This window comes from Palaemon carinicauda, chromosome 21 (genome assembly GCF_036898095.1).
Source record: "Palaemon carinicauda isolate YSFRI2023 chromosome 21, ASM3689809v2, whole genome shotgun sequence".
NCBI classification, from domain to species: Eukaryota; Metazoa; Arthropoda; class Malacostraca; order Decapoda; family Palaemonidae; genus Palaemon; species Palaemon carinicauda.
Window position 1 is genome coordinate 32,509,587 of NC_090745.1, and position 16,387 is coordinate 32,525,973.

The following is a 16,387-nucleotide window of genomic DNA, read 5'->3' on the forward strand; positions in this document are numbered from 1 at the left end:
GTTCTACCCTGAAGGAGAACTCAGGTTTTATTTTATTTGTTCGGATCATCGGTATATGTTGCACGTTTTTCGTATGTACTGTGAGCTTTGGAGCTGCTATTTTGATCTGTTCGTTTTTTCCTCTTAACCATTAATTTGTTTTCACGCTTTGGTTTACTGTTCCCCGTTATAAGTAGGCTACCTTTATCATAGTCCTTTGTACCCCTCTCGGTGACCATTTGTCTGTAACATTCTCTGTGCCGTGTGTTATTTAAGTTTGACTTTGTCTGTATAATTTGTTTTTTTTTTGTGTACCTCCTGTACCACCGTACACGTGGTCTTCCCTAGATGGCAGCCAAAGACAGTCACATTAACCTCCCACAACAGGCTGTGGAGATCCCGGCTACTTTAGACCTTAATGATTGTCTTAAAGAACAAACGCAGGAGTTCAGATTCATTTACGAAGAGGCAAACATAACTCTGAAAGCTGTTTCCTCAATAGATTTTGCCTGTGCAACCCCTGAGGGTTTAGAGCACTGTAAAAACAAAGTAAGTAGAGTTCTTGCGGAACTTAGGGACTTTAAAACTTTGTGGAAACCTCATTGGAACAATCCCACTGTCCTGTCTAGTTATACCGATCTTGTCAGTTTGTTAACTGACGCAGAAACGATGCACCTTCAACTTGTAACACAGGGAAAAATCAACCCTTCAAATCCCCCTCAAGCGCCTAATGCTAACCTTCAGTTTGTATGTGTCTCAGTCGCTGCAGATCCTGATCCCACTCCCTTCGATGGTCGTAGAGATTGTTGGTCCGGCTGGTGGAGTTTGTTTCTGCAATCTATGAAATAAAATGTCTATTTTATTACATGTGCGTCTCTCTCCGCTCCTATTATTACTATGAAATACATGATTGTCATAGTTTCATTTACCCCTTTCCTTTGGAATGAGAAGAATAATATAAATTACCTGTATTATATACTCACTCATGCTGTGTAATATTCTTAATTGAATAGGCTACTTACCTTCGTCCTGCCTTCGAGACCAGATTGATCTCTCCTCCATGGAGTGTAGTGATTAATTATCACTTGTTTATACTTGAGAATATTCCTACCCGAATATTAACCTTCTGGCTTGTCTCCGAGTCCTGCACGAACTCTCCGCAGGGTGAGTAGCCCTTCAATGATCACTTCGGATTTTGGTATGATCCGCCGGGACTTCTCTGCCAGGGGGGCAGGAAGCTGGATCCCCACGGAAACTCTAACGAGGACACATTACATACCTCTATTCGGAGCCCTTGGCCCTTACTTTAAAAGGGGAAATTTTCCACAATACATTAATTCTCTGGTACACTTCCATCAGGACGTTATGGCTTGAGCCCAAAAAACGGATTTTGAGCGAAGCGAAAAATCTATTTTTGGGTGAGATAGCCATGACGTCCTGATGGACCCTCCCGTCTATTCTAGTCCACCCTTTCGGGCCCCGCCCTGTCTTGCTGTATCATGGAGATTAGCAAGGAGCTGGCCTTAGGATGAGGACGGACGTGACATCATTTAGCAATGGCGCCCGTTTGTTTACGTTTCGAGTACCAAAAGCAGCCACAGACGAGTGTAACTGTGGAACGGCTCCCCAGTTATTCTCCACCTTTCCATATCGAAGTGTTAACTCTATATGGGGTGCAGATAGCTATGTGGCGTGTACTCGCACCAGAAGTTAGAATTCTGTGATAACCTGTAGTTTAATTCTCTGGGAATATCCCTGTTGTTAAATATACCCAAGGAAGCTGCCGAAGGAACCTTCCATCAGGACGTCATGGCTATCTCACCCAAAAATAGATTTTTCGCTTCGCTCAAAATCCGTTGCATATATACTGTATATATATATATATATATATATATATATATATATATATATATATATATATATATATATATATACATATATATATATATATATATATATATATATATATATATATATATATATATATATATATATATATATAAGTTGTGTTCCCATTCCCCTCTATCAAGTTTGAAATTTTATTGTCCAAGAGGAATGTGTTCAAAGTAGTGAGTAGAACTTTTGGTATTATTTCAGTCACCATTTTTACTTTCATTGGTTGATTAGTCATTTGATTATTGATTTACGATTTAATTGATTTGACCATTTTCTTAGCATTTTTCATTTTTCATATGCCATGCGGTCTTTAATCAAATTTCAATTAGGTAGTTTTGCTGTTTTTTTTCCTGTGTCAGTTAGGTGAAAATTCCTGTTGTACTTTATGGAAATAAACGCCATTTTTAGGTTAAAATTGTTAACTGTTTTTAACTTGACCTTTACATTTTGAAATGACTAAATGAGTTATCACATGAGGTGAGATATGACTTAAGGGTAAGTTTATATTTATGTCAATCTAAAGCTATCGGTGTCAATCCTTTATTGTAATGTTCTACGGTATTACCTCCCGGTGGTCCTTAGGACGTTTTGACTTTTACAGCATTGCTCCCCCTAACTCTTTGTGAAACTCTCGTTAACGTAACTGATTCAGTCCAACCACACTTGATTGAGATTTACTATTCTGCGCCCTGGAGTAGCGTCTGAACATCAAGGTGATATCGGTGCCGACAGTCCCGGTATAGAATAATCTTTGGACTTAAACGTGTGTAGGGAAAGCAAACCGTCTTTGTTGCGGTTCTCTAGTTTGTCAAGTGTGAGAGTGTTGGCGCTCTTTCCTTCAGGCTCGGGTCTGGAAATCAGAAATGGGGAGGCCCTTCCCGGAATTATTCCCCACAGACACAGTGGATTCCTTGCCATCTTGGTGTACAACACGAACCCATTGTGGGTTTGACATGCAGGAGTCTAACTTCCTCGACCTCAGGTTCGTACTTTGATTTCCTAACCATTTTCTTTAGAAGAGCTTGCTCATTTTCTGTCATCCACGATGGAGCCGCCTGCCCATATGTTGCTTTCCTGGGGTGCAGGAACATGCGCTCGTGCGGTGTTTGGTTGGTAGCGACGCACAGAAGGGACCTCATGCTGTGTAATGCTTGATCCAGGACAGCCTGCCACATTTCTATAGGAAGGGAGAGAGAAGTGAGAGCTTATGGTGCGCCACAAGGTTCCATTGGCTCTCTCGATCTGGCCGTTGCCACGGGGTTTATACGCAGACAAGTAGCTTGTAGCCAATCCACGGTCATGAAGGAACTTTTGGTACTCTGAAGACACGAAAGCAGGTCCCCTGTCTAAATGAATGTACTTGGGCAGGCCCCAAACTGAAAAGAGAGTAGACAAACACTTAATTGTGGTACTCGCTGAGGTGTCTTCTGTTGCAAAGGCGAACGGAAATCTGCTGTACTTGTTGATTATGTTGAGAATGTATCTGGTGGATGGCATCGGACCTTTGAAGTTGATAGCCAGATGCTAGAATGGCCTGGTAGCTTTTATCAATGTTCCTGTTTCTTTGGAGAACTTAGGTTTGATCTTAGCACAAGTTTGACATTTACGTATGACAGTCCGAGCTTCTTCAGTGGTAAAGGGTAAGTTTCTCTGTCTTATTATGTGGGTCATCCTTCTGAATCCTAGATGACATAGGTGCTTGTGAAGCTGAGTCAGCTTGTCTCCTTGAGAACAGGTAAGTGAAGCCACACATCCCGAGGCACGAGAGAGAGCACCTGCTACTTGGTTCTTTGATCCAGGTCTGTATGTGATGTCAATGTTGAAACAACTCAGTTCCAGCCTCCACCGCATTATTTTTTCATTCTTGATTTTGCCATGGTTCTTGGCATCAAACATGAAATGCACCAACTGCTGATCAGTTATGAGTTTAAATTTAATTCCTAGCAGAAAGTGTCGCCATTTCTTGATGGCTTCTACGATAGCACATGCTTTGCGTTTCACTGCCGATTGTCGTTTTTCTGATTCTGAGAGCGAGCGAGAAAAGAAGGCCACCGGTTTTCCTTTTTGTGTCAATGAGGCTGCAACAGCGTCAGCAGAGATGTCTGTTTCGACTACAAAGACTGCTTTGTCATCTATAGCAGTTAGTGAAACTCGAGATATTTCATTCTTCAGTTCTTCGAGTGCTTGTTCTGCGGATTTGGTCATCGGGAAAGTTTTCACTTCAACTAAAGGTCAAATTTTCTGGGAGAAGTTCGGTACCCACTTCACATAGTGGGATAAGAGTCCTAACGTTCTTTTGAGACTAGGGGTACTATCCAGAGGGTTCATCTCCAGCAACGAACGCATTCACTCCGGGTCAGGTAGGACTTGGTGATCATTCACTACATGGCCCAAAATTGAGATTGATGTTTGAGCATAAACACTTTTCTTGTCATTTATGGTAAGTCCATACTTCAATGCAGTTTCTTAAAAGTGTTTCAGTTTTCTGTCGTGTTCTTCTCGTGTGTGACCGCAGACCATGATGTCATCTATGTAGGCGAACGTACCTTCTAGTTGTTCCTTAGCAATAATTTTGTCGAGAACTTGCTGAAAGCAGGTAGCCCCGTTGGTTACTCCAAAAGGTAAACGCGGGAATTCGAACAGCCTTCCATCCACTACGAACGCCGTGAATTTCCGATCAGCCATGTTCAATGGTATCTGATGATATGCTGCCTTCAATTCTATGGAGCTGAAGTAGTGGTAAGTAGAAATTTTCTCAATCATCTCGGTGATCCCTGGAACAGGATAAGCAATTAGGTTGGTGAATCTGTTTATGGTTTGTGAGTAATCTATGACCAATCTTTTCTTGTCACGCTGATCGACGACTACCACTTGAGCTCTCCTCGAACTGTGACTCGGTGTGATGATGCCCTCCTCTAGCAGCCTTTTTACTTCTTTCTTGATGAACTCGGTGTCCTCTTTGGAATACCCTCTGGAATTCACCTGTATCGGGTGACAGTCGACTGTTAGATTGTCGAAGATGGCTGGCAGTTCAATTTGAGCCGCTATCAGAGCACAAGGTGACTGGATGTTTAGCTCCAAAAGTGGTAGCATCCCACCAAAGTCTACGTTGACTTACCTGTGTAACTGTAGGAAGTCATGTCCCAAAACAACTGGAGCCACGCAATCATCCATCAAGTGCAGACAGAACTCAGGGTATACTCTTCCACTTACGGTTAAATTGTAATTGCAACACTTGTTAAGTTTCATTGTTTTTTTGGCATTAGCCATGGTTATGCTGCAGGTTGAAGAACGAGTCACTGAGTTCATAGCCTTAGCTACTTTGGCATCTATAAAGCTTTTAAATGCCTCAGTGTCGACCAGCCCGTCCAGGGCCTCACCTCTATTCAGTTCTACAGGTAAGACCGTTCTATAAACACTTCGTAGTGCAGGAGAACCTGCAGCCACAGCGGCCCCTGTCATGGAAGCAGGGGTGGACTGTGAGGGTGTCTGGGACTTTTCCAACTACAAGATTAGAGTTAGTTGATTTACCATGATTGTTTCATTGTTTTCTTTGCGACTTGCAGACACGAGCATAATGACCTACTTCCTGACTGTTGGAACACGAGGCTTTCTTGGCTGGGCAGTGAGCTCTGGGATGAAGGGATCCTCCACAAAAGAAGCACCTCTGACCGTTGACGGCGGCAGCACACTCACTTGGATTTGGGGAGTCACTCATTTTGATCAGAAAACTGTTGGGATTTGTTTCGGGTTTTGCCTGATCATCTATCAATGCTGCCACTGTGGTGTTGGTTTCACTTGCATACACCGCTGAGTGCAATTGAGCCATTTCCAGTGCACGGGCTTGTTTCACAGCTGTGGATAAGTCCAAGGATAAGTTGCATTGGATGCCATACCCATGATGTATGAATCTCTGATGGCCAGTTCTTCACCCTGAGCGGCTGTACAATCAGTGAAGCTACATTCCGAGGCCAGACCTTTGAGGTTATCCAAAAAGTGTCTTGAGTCTCGCCACTCTGTTGCTTGCAGGTGGATAATTTGTATCTGGCGAACACCTCACTTTTCTGTTTCACAAATCTAGCCTTTAACAGGCTTATGGCAGCGGCATATGTGGTGGCCCTTTTAATTATCTTAAACAGTTTACAAGATACATGAGCACGAGGGCGGGGGGTCAACTTATCTGGATTAAAGTCCGGGTTGATGGCCGCACAGAACGTCCCAAAGTTATCATGACACATAATACATTTGTCCTCAGCATCAGCTGACTCTGGGTCCACGTCAATCAGGCTGGGCCTCAGAAACTTGTCCATGGTTAATATTAAGCCGAATAAATTGTGGGATACCAAACACAGTTGCTGGAACGTTGGCTTTGTTTGGCTTAAAGTTGTGACAAGGTGTTGGCCAAGCCGGTACAGTGTTAGAGACTCAATGTTGCCAAGCAAGCATGCAAACACCAGCAGTCAGAGTTACCAATTCACACCACATTTGCAATGCCAAATCTTCTACTCTGTTACTGTCTCCATACTTCCTAATTTCTTGTACCATGCATTCTATTTTTGCTACCCTTTTGCTTATGCTGAGGCTATGGTTTCCTTTCTCTGAGTACCATTCTCATAAGTATTTATAGTCCTTAACTGTTTCTATCCTTTCATTTCTAACTACTCCATTCCCCTTTTGAACCTCTTCTTTTTTGTGTCTGATTACTAACACCGCAGACTTCTGTGGATTTGAGCTAAACGTAAATTTCTTTAGTTCTTCCAAACTGCGGCAGTTGCCAATGGCTCTTTCTACTTTGTATCGATTGTTACTAGGAAACATTATATCATCTACATGAATTAAGGCTTCTCTTCTAATGTTTCTAATCAGGGTTATCGTCTTCTCACTTATTGAATTAACTTTGTCCTTGACTATTGAGCATAACTTTGGTCCAAATACTGTTCCTGTTTGACGTTTCCTTCTATCCCAATTTCCTCTGTACATCCAACGGGGCTCTTGATAATTGCTTTAGCTTTCCCATCTAGTTTATATATCATCTTTGCATTATCTTTCCCTACCATCATACTTAATTCCTTGATACAAGCTTTCAAACACAGTTTATCAAAACACTTTACTGCATCCCCAAACCATATATGTATTGAGGTTCCTAAGTAATGATTATAGTCTATTACACCATTCAGTGGTATAAGGTGATCTGCTGTGGATCTACCCTCTATCACACCACACTGAAATCTACTAATTTTGTCATTAATTTTATCCTTGATTTTCATTAGCCTTAATTTTTCAAACATATTAATAATTGTATTCGTAATAAATAGTTCTTTTCTAATGGCTACATCCAATCTGCTGCCTTTAGACTTGTTCACTGATAATATTAATTTTCTACTTCATCCTATTCCTCGGGTATTTCTATTCTCTCTTCAATTTCATTTATAATTTCTCTCATGCTATTCTTCATGTCTTGGTCCATGTTTTTCAACGTTTTATTGCTCATTTCTTGTCTGTCTCTTGCATTCTTATTTTTTTCAGGGATAGTATTACAGAATCTACCTCTTGCTGGGTTGTCTTTATTACTGTACTTTTTCCACTTTTACTTCTTCCCATTACCCACCTAAAAGTCAATTAATTAACTTTGTCGGCTTGTTTCTCCACATGTGTATTGCTCTTTTGCAACTTAAATAGGTCAGAATAATAAAATCCAAATTCTCTTTTGATATCCTCAACATTTCCTATTTTTACTCCATCTTTGTTTTTTATGGCAGTCATAGGACTTGTCTTATGTTCATCTATCATTTTTTTTCTTTTTTTTTTTTTGAAATCCCAGAAAGCTGCACCATTGACCACACTTTTTTTGTATTATTTTAGAAAGAGGAACCAGCTTAGCGACCTATAAATACTTCAGAAACGCATAAATCGCACTTTTCTGATTAGGAATATACCATTAGTTATGCCCGGAGATGAATAGGACATAAGTAATCGATTTTTGTTACGTTTACAAAAAATGAGGACTGTTTTTTACTAAGGCGAGTGGCTATTAAAGAGAGATGTTCACCCTTTGACTCCCGCCAAAAAATGACTTCATAGCTCCGCCCCCTCTTTTTGTTCCACCTATACACTTCGTTTGATTGCACCACGTGACTTGATACTTTGAAATAATTGGCTCATTTTAAACAAACGAAAGCCAATTATATCTAAATATTCCTATCACTGAGTGGATATTTCTTTTTATTCTTCTAATGTTACTAATAATAGAATGCAACGACTGAAGCCATTGTCTGACCCTTCCAGGATATTTTTTTAAATTCTTCTAATGTTACTAATCACTGTGGCCTTAAGGGGGGGGGGGGGCGCTAGGCCTAGGTAGGGGTACAGGGCCCTATGTTAGGTTAGGTGGTTGTATTAGGTTAGGTTAGGTTTGATATAGAGTAAACTCTAAAACCGTTCATTTCCGAGGAAAATGGTGATATTCATGCAAAACACATAAAAAACACCTAGAAAAACATTTTCATGTCATTTTCGGCTGGTTCCTCTTTCCAAAAATGTACCTTTTTTTTCTTTTTAACTTCATCTGCTGTTTGCATTACCTTCTTTGGGTTTTCTTTTATTATGAACTTGTCTATCAATTTTTCTTGAACTTCATGGAGTTGTCTGTTTTCTATATTTTTTCCTTCAATCCGATACTATTTTTTTTTTCATCGTCATTAAACCTCTTATTCTTTGGTTTTGAGGTGAAATTTTCTACTGAATTTCCTACTGCATTTCTCCTTTATCCTATTAATCTTTTCTTGCCATATTCTATACTTTTCTTGTATGCCCCCCCCCCCCCGCCCCTTTAAATGATCTTTAATATTCCTGCAGCTTCAATCTCTTCTTTATTTTCTATTTTTTTTTTAAAGTCCAGGATTCTTTTCTTCTGATTATCTGGGTTAGTAGGACCTGTGTACCTGTTTGCCAGTTCATTTCAATTATCCTGGCATCGTGAACCGTGTAAGTAATCCTAGCTGATATTCTGTGGGGTGTCACTACTTTTTCTTTGTCCACGTTTGTTTACGTTTATGATTGGCATTTGTTAACTTGCTCTTCACTATTTATGATAAATAAGTGAATTATAATTTCATGTATCCGCAAATTTTGGTAATCTGTTTTCGAACAGATTTTTTTTTTTTTTTCATTTATATTGTTACTTTAAACATTTCTTTAGGATAGTGTTTCATTGCCTTCCCTGCCATGAACAAAATGACTATTGTAAATAGTGACGATATCGTTGAAGTTATAGCACCCCTTGTTATTGATTTCACAATCTGGAACAAAACATAACCATAATTAAAGGGTGGCTGTGTTAAAAAGGCAAGATCTGAGGACGTGAAGTATGAGACGTTTTGTGAGCTCCCGAAGCAGTTGTTTTGAACAATTAACCCATGGTCAGTGTTCCCACAACGCCATCACAAAATTTCCTTAGCGCGAGAGTAAAAATTCCCCAGATCAGACCCAAATTCCCCAAAATATATTTTCCAGGGAATTTTACAAAACAACAACTTTACAGACCTTTGAATGTCTTTGAGACAAACCCCGAGGCTATAATTATAAGATTATAGAGGTTGTTTTCATTTTTTTCGGTATTTTAATCTTCTTCCTATTCCGCCCTATCTATTTCTTCTCCACAACCAATGAACAATAACTTATTTTTCCTATTATTTTTTTTTTTTTTATAAAAATTTACCGTGCTATGTATAGCCCATTTATAAATTAATATTTTCGTCTACACAAGAAAAATCATATAGCATTTACATCTAAGTAACTGCAGGCAAGGGTAGTCTGTTTGTATAATGAACTGGCGCTCTCTCAAGATCCCGTGCTGGCACAAGGCCACCTTAAGTTTACAACAACTCCCTCTTTCTTCTAAATTTTTATTGTTATTTTTATTAACATATGTCTGTATCACTAATAAGTCAATAATATTGTGTAATTATTCCAGTTTAACTATTTGTCATTACTTATGGATGTACATTTATCATTCTTTTAAAATTAGTTACTCAAAAGTAGTTAATTAATGCTAGAGATCTGATTGTAGGCTATACGATTTTTTTCCCTGACTCGTCCAAGGTCTTTAAAAATGCAATTTCTTTTATAATAATTTCAAAGTGGAGATGTAGATCGATTGTTCTATTTCAAATTTCAATAGTTCCAGACAGTTTAAACCATCGTTGTTGATTGCTTGGACCTTCCAGGCCAGCCAGACACGGGCTAAGGATAAAGATTTGAATAATTGGTTTCCCCACACCTGCAAGTCAAAAACAAGATTATTCCTACAATTTGAAGAAATACATTTACTCCTCAAAGGTGTGGCACACCAACACGCTAAATCGGTTAATCTGCAGGTATTAACACAGTTCAGATTCTTCACTCATAGCTTCTTTGTCCGCTGAAAGCATTTCCGACCTTTTTTTTCTTTTGAGAGAGAGAGAGAGAGAGAGAGAGAGAGAGAGAGAGAGAGAGAGAGAGAGAGAGAGAGAGAGGTTGAAATTGTGGTACATTGTACGGGCATTATGACCGTGACCGCCAAAAGTGCTCTGTGGAGACAGTGTTAAGCTGCTTATCTGCGGATTTAAAAGCACGTGGACATTAAACGGACATCTCATGGTCCACATATACCAGGTCAGCCAGACAGCGTACCTATTTTAAGCCTCTTCTGCGTACCTACATCATCTGAAGGGGCTTAGTGTTGGCGAGACCCATTAAGAACGTAGATCTATCACACAGCCAATGTAAATAAAACAACATTTTACCTTTGGAAAATATTTTATTAAGTTACAACTTTCAATTTTTTTCTTAGGGCCTTCCTGCATGGTTGTCCTTGAGGTTTTCTATACTTTATCAAATTATTAAGATATCGCATTCGAAAATATACCGATATCTTAACAAAAAAAGCAATAACATCGTCTGGAACTTCAATACCAGACTGTTTTAATTTTAAATAAAGCTTTTTAAAACAATTTTTCCCTCCATGAGAGCTTCCCTGTGTACAGCATTAAAAATCTCCCGCATTATTAACAAATGTGAAAAAAACTGACTAGAAGGTGCATGTAATTCCCCCCGATTAACACATGCTATCCAAGTATCATTCCTTAGCACTTCTTCAGTCTTATTTCCTAACTCAGGATATTTTACACAAAAGTTCTTTACAATATATTCACTAATGTATTTAAGAGCTTCTTCCTCAATTACTCCCCCAATATCTTATTTCTTTATTTGCTCTCAAAAGGTCTTCTTCCTTGTCTAAAGCATCTTTCTCTAAATCAAAATCTAAATTTCTGAATATCTGCGTTGTTAGGCATATTTCTAAAGCTAAGTCCCTTTCTTTCGTGATAGATTTATCGTCTTTGGCTGATTCATGAGATTTTTCAACGGTGGTGATATTACACTTTTCACTTAATACTTTAATTTCCTTTCCTAGTAACATTTTTTTTTTAGCCGAAATTTAAAGTTCACAGCATGAGGATGATCATAGTGCCCATCCACTTGCCTTATACACACAAAGAAATGTTCAAGGCAATCTTGATTTAGTGTTTGTGTAAGTAGGTAGTCAATTTCTAGAACTTTCAATACCTAGTAACCTAGACTTCATGTCATCTTTGTAATCGCCTGGTTTGAAATGAATCGAGCAAACAGTAGCATCCACAACGTTAATTCTGTCTGCACGGCAACATGCATGTATCCACTGGTCTATGTATGGTTTTTCTTTTGGAAAGCGATGGTATTTTATGTTTGAGCTTTTAGTTTTATCATGTCTATTATAACAGCCAAATACTGCACAGTTACTTGGCATTATTAGTGACGGAATGAATGAATGAATAAAATGATAATGGACACAGCGTCTCCTATTGTTTACGTTACCTCTATAGGTAGCTAACTAAGGCAACGGTCCTTTTTGTTTACCCACGTGTGTGAGACGGGGAAGCTTGACGTCACAGTATGGGTGATTCACAGCTTAAGCTACTAGGGAAAAGAAAAAATATACTTCCAGGCCCCGCTGATCGTCAACCACCACACCTACCCACCGGGGAAACCACCTAGGGGCTAGACGCACCGTCAAAAAGCCCCTGTCCGGAGAGAAGCTCCGGGCAATCTAAAGAAGAAGAAGAAGAAGCTTAAGCTGCACGTTGGCTGACCTGGTATATATAGACCTTGGGACATCTAAACGCCTCGACAGGACCCAAACAACCCCACGAGAGCATTCTAGAAGAGGTATAATTTCTGTCCCTTTCTTATTATTTGTTACTTAACGTATCATTAAGATTATTTTCATTATTTTTTTTCTTTTTTTACTTCTTATTTGACATATGTATTGTTATTCCAAAATAGTGGTTCACTTACCAAGTTCATTTAGAAGCAATCATATGACATTGAATGTATACATAAAGAAAAAAGGGTAGTTGCAATAGGCTGGCTGTATGAAAAAAAAAAAGAAAAAAAAAAGCTGAAAGTCCTCATTTACTAATAAATGTATGGATGTACACTAAAACTCGGCGATCAACAGATACAAATATATTCAAGAAAATATCTTTCCTTAATAAGAAGATATCAAATAGAAAAATACATGTAAAATTACAAAGGATTCTTTGGAATTATATTGCATGACTAAACATTGGAAAAAGAAATAGCAATATATACTAAACTATTAAGAAACTACTAAAATATGAATATCATTTGTCATTCCAGCGTAAAACTGAAAATGGAAGATACAAAAAAAAAAAAAAAAAAACAAAGATATTAAGCAGAAAAATACATGTAATATTATAAAGGGTTCTTTGGAATTATATTGCATGACGAAAAATAGGAAAAAAGAAATAGCAGTATACTAAACTATTAAGAAACTACTGAAGTATAAATATCATTTAAGTCAAAATCGTTATAAAACTGAAAATGGAAGACATCAAATAAACAAAAATCAGTCTCTATTCCTACAATACTGTATATAAATAAATACAAGAAAACATCTTTCTACAATGAGAATACAACACAGTATATAAAACCAATAATTCTTTGGAATTATATTGCATAGCTGAAAATTGAAAGAAAAATAGCATTATACTTATCATACTACTATTAACTAAAATGCAGCACAAAACTAAAAATAAAAGATATCACATAGACAAAAAAATATTTTATATTCCTGCAATACATACATTGCATATAGCCTACATACTCTATATATGATTATTATTATTATTATTATTATTACTATCCAAGCTACAACCCTAGTTGGAAAAGCAAGATGCTATAAGCCCAGGGGCTCCAACAGGGAAAAATACCCCAGTGAGGAAAGGAAATAAGGAAATAAATAAATGAAGAGAACAAATTAACAATAAATCATTCTAAAAACAGTAACAACGTCAAAACAGGCATGTCATATATAAACTATTAACAGCATCAAAAACAAATATGTCATAAATAAACTATAAAAAGACTCATGTCCGCCTGGTCAACAAAAAAGCATTTGCTCCAACTTTGAACTTTTGAAGTTCTACTGATTCAACCACCCGATTAGGAAGATCATTCCACAACTTGGTAACAGCTGGAATAAAACTTCCAGAGTACTGCGTAGTATTGAGTCTCGTGATGGAGAAGGCCTGGCTATTAGAATTAACTGCCTGCCAAGTATTACGAACAGGATAGAATTGTCCAGGGAGATCTGAATGTAAAGGATGGTCAGAGTTATGAAAAATCTTATGCAACATGCATAATGAACTAATTGAACGACGGTGCCAGAGATTAATATCTAGATCAGGAATAAGAAATTTAATAGACCGTAAGTTTCTGTCCAACAAATTAAGATGAGAATCAGCAGCTGAAGACCAGACAGGAGAACAATACTCAAAACAAGGTAGAATGAAAGAATTAAAACACTTCTTCAGAATAGATTGATCACCGAAAATCTTGAAAGACTTTCTCAATAAGCCTATTTTTTGTGCAATTGAAGAAGACAGAGACCTTATATGTTTCTCAAAAGTAAATTTACTGTCGAGAATCACACCTAAAATTTTGAGAGTCATACATATTTAAAGAAACATTATCAATACTGAGATCCGGATGTTGAGGAGCCACCGTCCTTGACCTACTTACAATCATACTTTGAGTTTTGTTAGGATTCAACTTCATACCCCATAATTTGCACCATGCACTAATTCTAGCTAAATCTCTATTAAGGGATTCACCAACCCTAGATCTACATTCAGGGGATGGAATTGATGCAAAGAGAGTAGCATCATCTGCATATGCAACAAGCTTGTTTTCTAGGCCAAACCACATGTCATGTGTATATAGTATGAAAAGTAATGGGCCAAGAACACTACCCTGTGGAACACCGGATATCACATTCCTATAATCACTATGGTGCCCATCAACAACAACTCTTTGAGATCTATTACTTAAAAAATCAATAATAATGCTAAGAAACAACCCACCCACTCCCAACTGTTTCAGTTTGAAAACAAGGGCCTCATGATTAACACGGTCAAAGGCAGCACTAAAATCAAGGCCAATCATACGAACTTCCCGACCACAATCAAGGGATTTCTGTACAGCATTGGAGATTGTAAGAAGGGCATAACATGCTCCAAGGCCTTTACGAAAACCAAATTGCAAACTAGGGAGTAGATGATTACCTTCAGCAAACCTATTAAGACGTTTTGCCAGAAGACGTTCAAAAACTTTAGATAATATGGGAGTTATGGAAATTGGGCGGTAATCAGTGGGACTTGAGCTACCACAAACACATTTACATAGAGGAGTAACATTACCAATTCTCCAACTAGTGCTAAAAGCTCCTCTTCTTGCTAACTTGCGCAAAATAACAGATAACTTTGGAGCTAAGAAGTCTGCTGTCTTTATAAAAAACAAAGGATTAAAATGTCGATTAAAATGTAATAAAAAGTAATAAACAATTAATATGAGTGTTTTATTATTTATTTCCCCCGTGATATCTATATAAAAATTACAATAATTGTAAAGTCTATGAAAGTGTGGATGCTATGAGACTAGGAGGCTCAGTGGAGTTCAGCGCTTGATGTTGCCGACTCACTGAAAGACTGATTCTTGAATCAGTGTTGATGGAATTAATTGCAATTGCCGCACACCAGTTGCCTTTTGACGAATTGATTCGCCAGCTCAAGAAAAATCTAAAAGTTTATTCTTTTTCTTGTGAATATCTTTTTTCAATTTCTGTAGACAAAATACTGTGAGACCTAAGAGAGGTGAAACTGGGACTAATCAGCGACACCGCTGAGCGTGGAGTTGCCTAGTGTGGAGAATCCGGCAGCCCTGAGTGTCACAGTAGTGTGGAGAATCCGGCAGCCCTGAGTGTCACAGTAGTGTGGAGAATCCGGCAGCCCTGACTGCAACAAGTTTACTAACGGTTTAGCTAAAGTAAACGGAAGGTTGTGTTCCGCAATGAAAGCTGCTATGTGCACTTCTGTGCTTTCTTTATAAACACATTGTTTCGTTTGATTAAAAAATGACTCCTTTACGGATGGGGTTTCCTGTTTACTTTTCATATTTGCCAGGTGAACTTGGCTGGAACTATGTTTGAGTAAAGAGGAACGATGACAAGAAACTTTTTTGTTGCACACTGAACAATCTGCATCGCTTGCATAATCTTTTGGAGTAACAAGCCATCCCTTGAATTCTTTTTGGTTAAGCCACTCATGACGAAATTTTTGTTTACAGGAGCCTCTCGGCCTCTTTGAAACTGGCTCCTCTTGATCTGTATGTGGCGAAACTACACGGTTTTTTTTTTTCATCATAAAATGTAGTATCTGCTGTCTAACCTAGAAATACAATAGCTTTGGTTAATGTCTATTCCTGTTAAATAACAGGCAACCCTAAAATAACAAAAGTTAATGTTTTTCTAATATTAAGTATATAGAAAGTTAAAGAAACTAAGTATATAGAAAGTTAAAGAAATTAAGTATATAGAAAGTTAGATAAACTGCCTATATTCTAAGCTAGGCCTAGCCAATTTTTAGGCTTGATAGAGTTATTGAATTTCCCCTTCGGATAACTGGGCCTTTGATAAGTTGGACAGCATAGAGCTATGTTGATTTAGGCTCAGGCTTATCTCATCTATGAAAAATAACTAAATTCTAAATAATTTATAACATACCTTCTACAGTTGTTTAAATTGTCCCGCCTCTAAGGTTGAAGGGAACGCAAGGTCACACGACGGACGTTTCGTTTTCGTAAATTTCGTCTCACACTCTCAATCTAAACAACAACAACAACAACAACATCTCAGTCTCAGTTCTCACTCAGATCCCACTGAGAGAGGACCATCACTGCTGCTCCTGCCTGCTGACTGCCAACATCTTCTGCCGCCGTTACTGCTGTTGCCTGCTCCCTCTTCACTTTGCTGATACTTTCAGCTTCCTGAAGAGACCGCCGCCACCGCCGCCGCCGCCTCCGCCGATTTCGCCGACGTTTTTCGCCGAATTCGTCGCCGATTTTCGCCGTTTTTTCG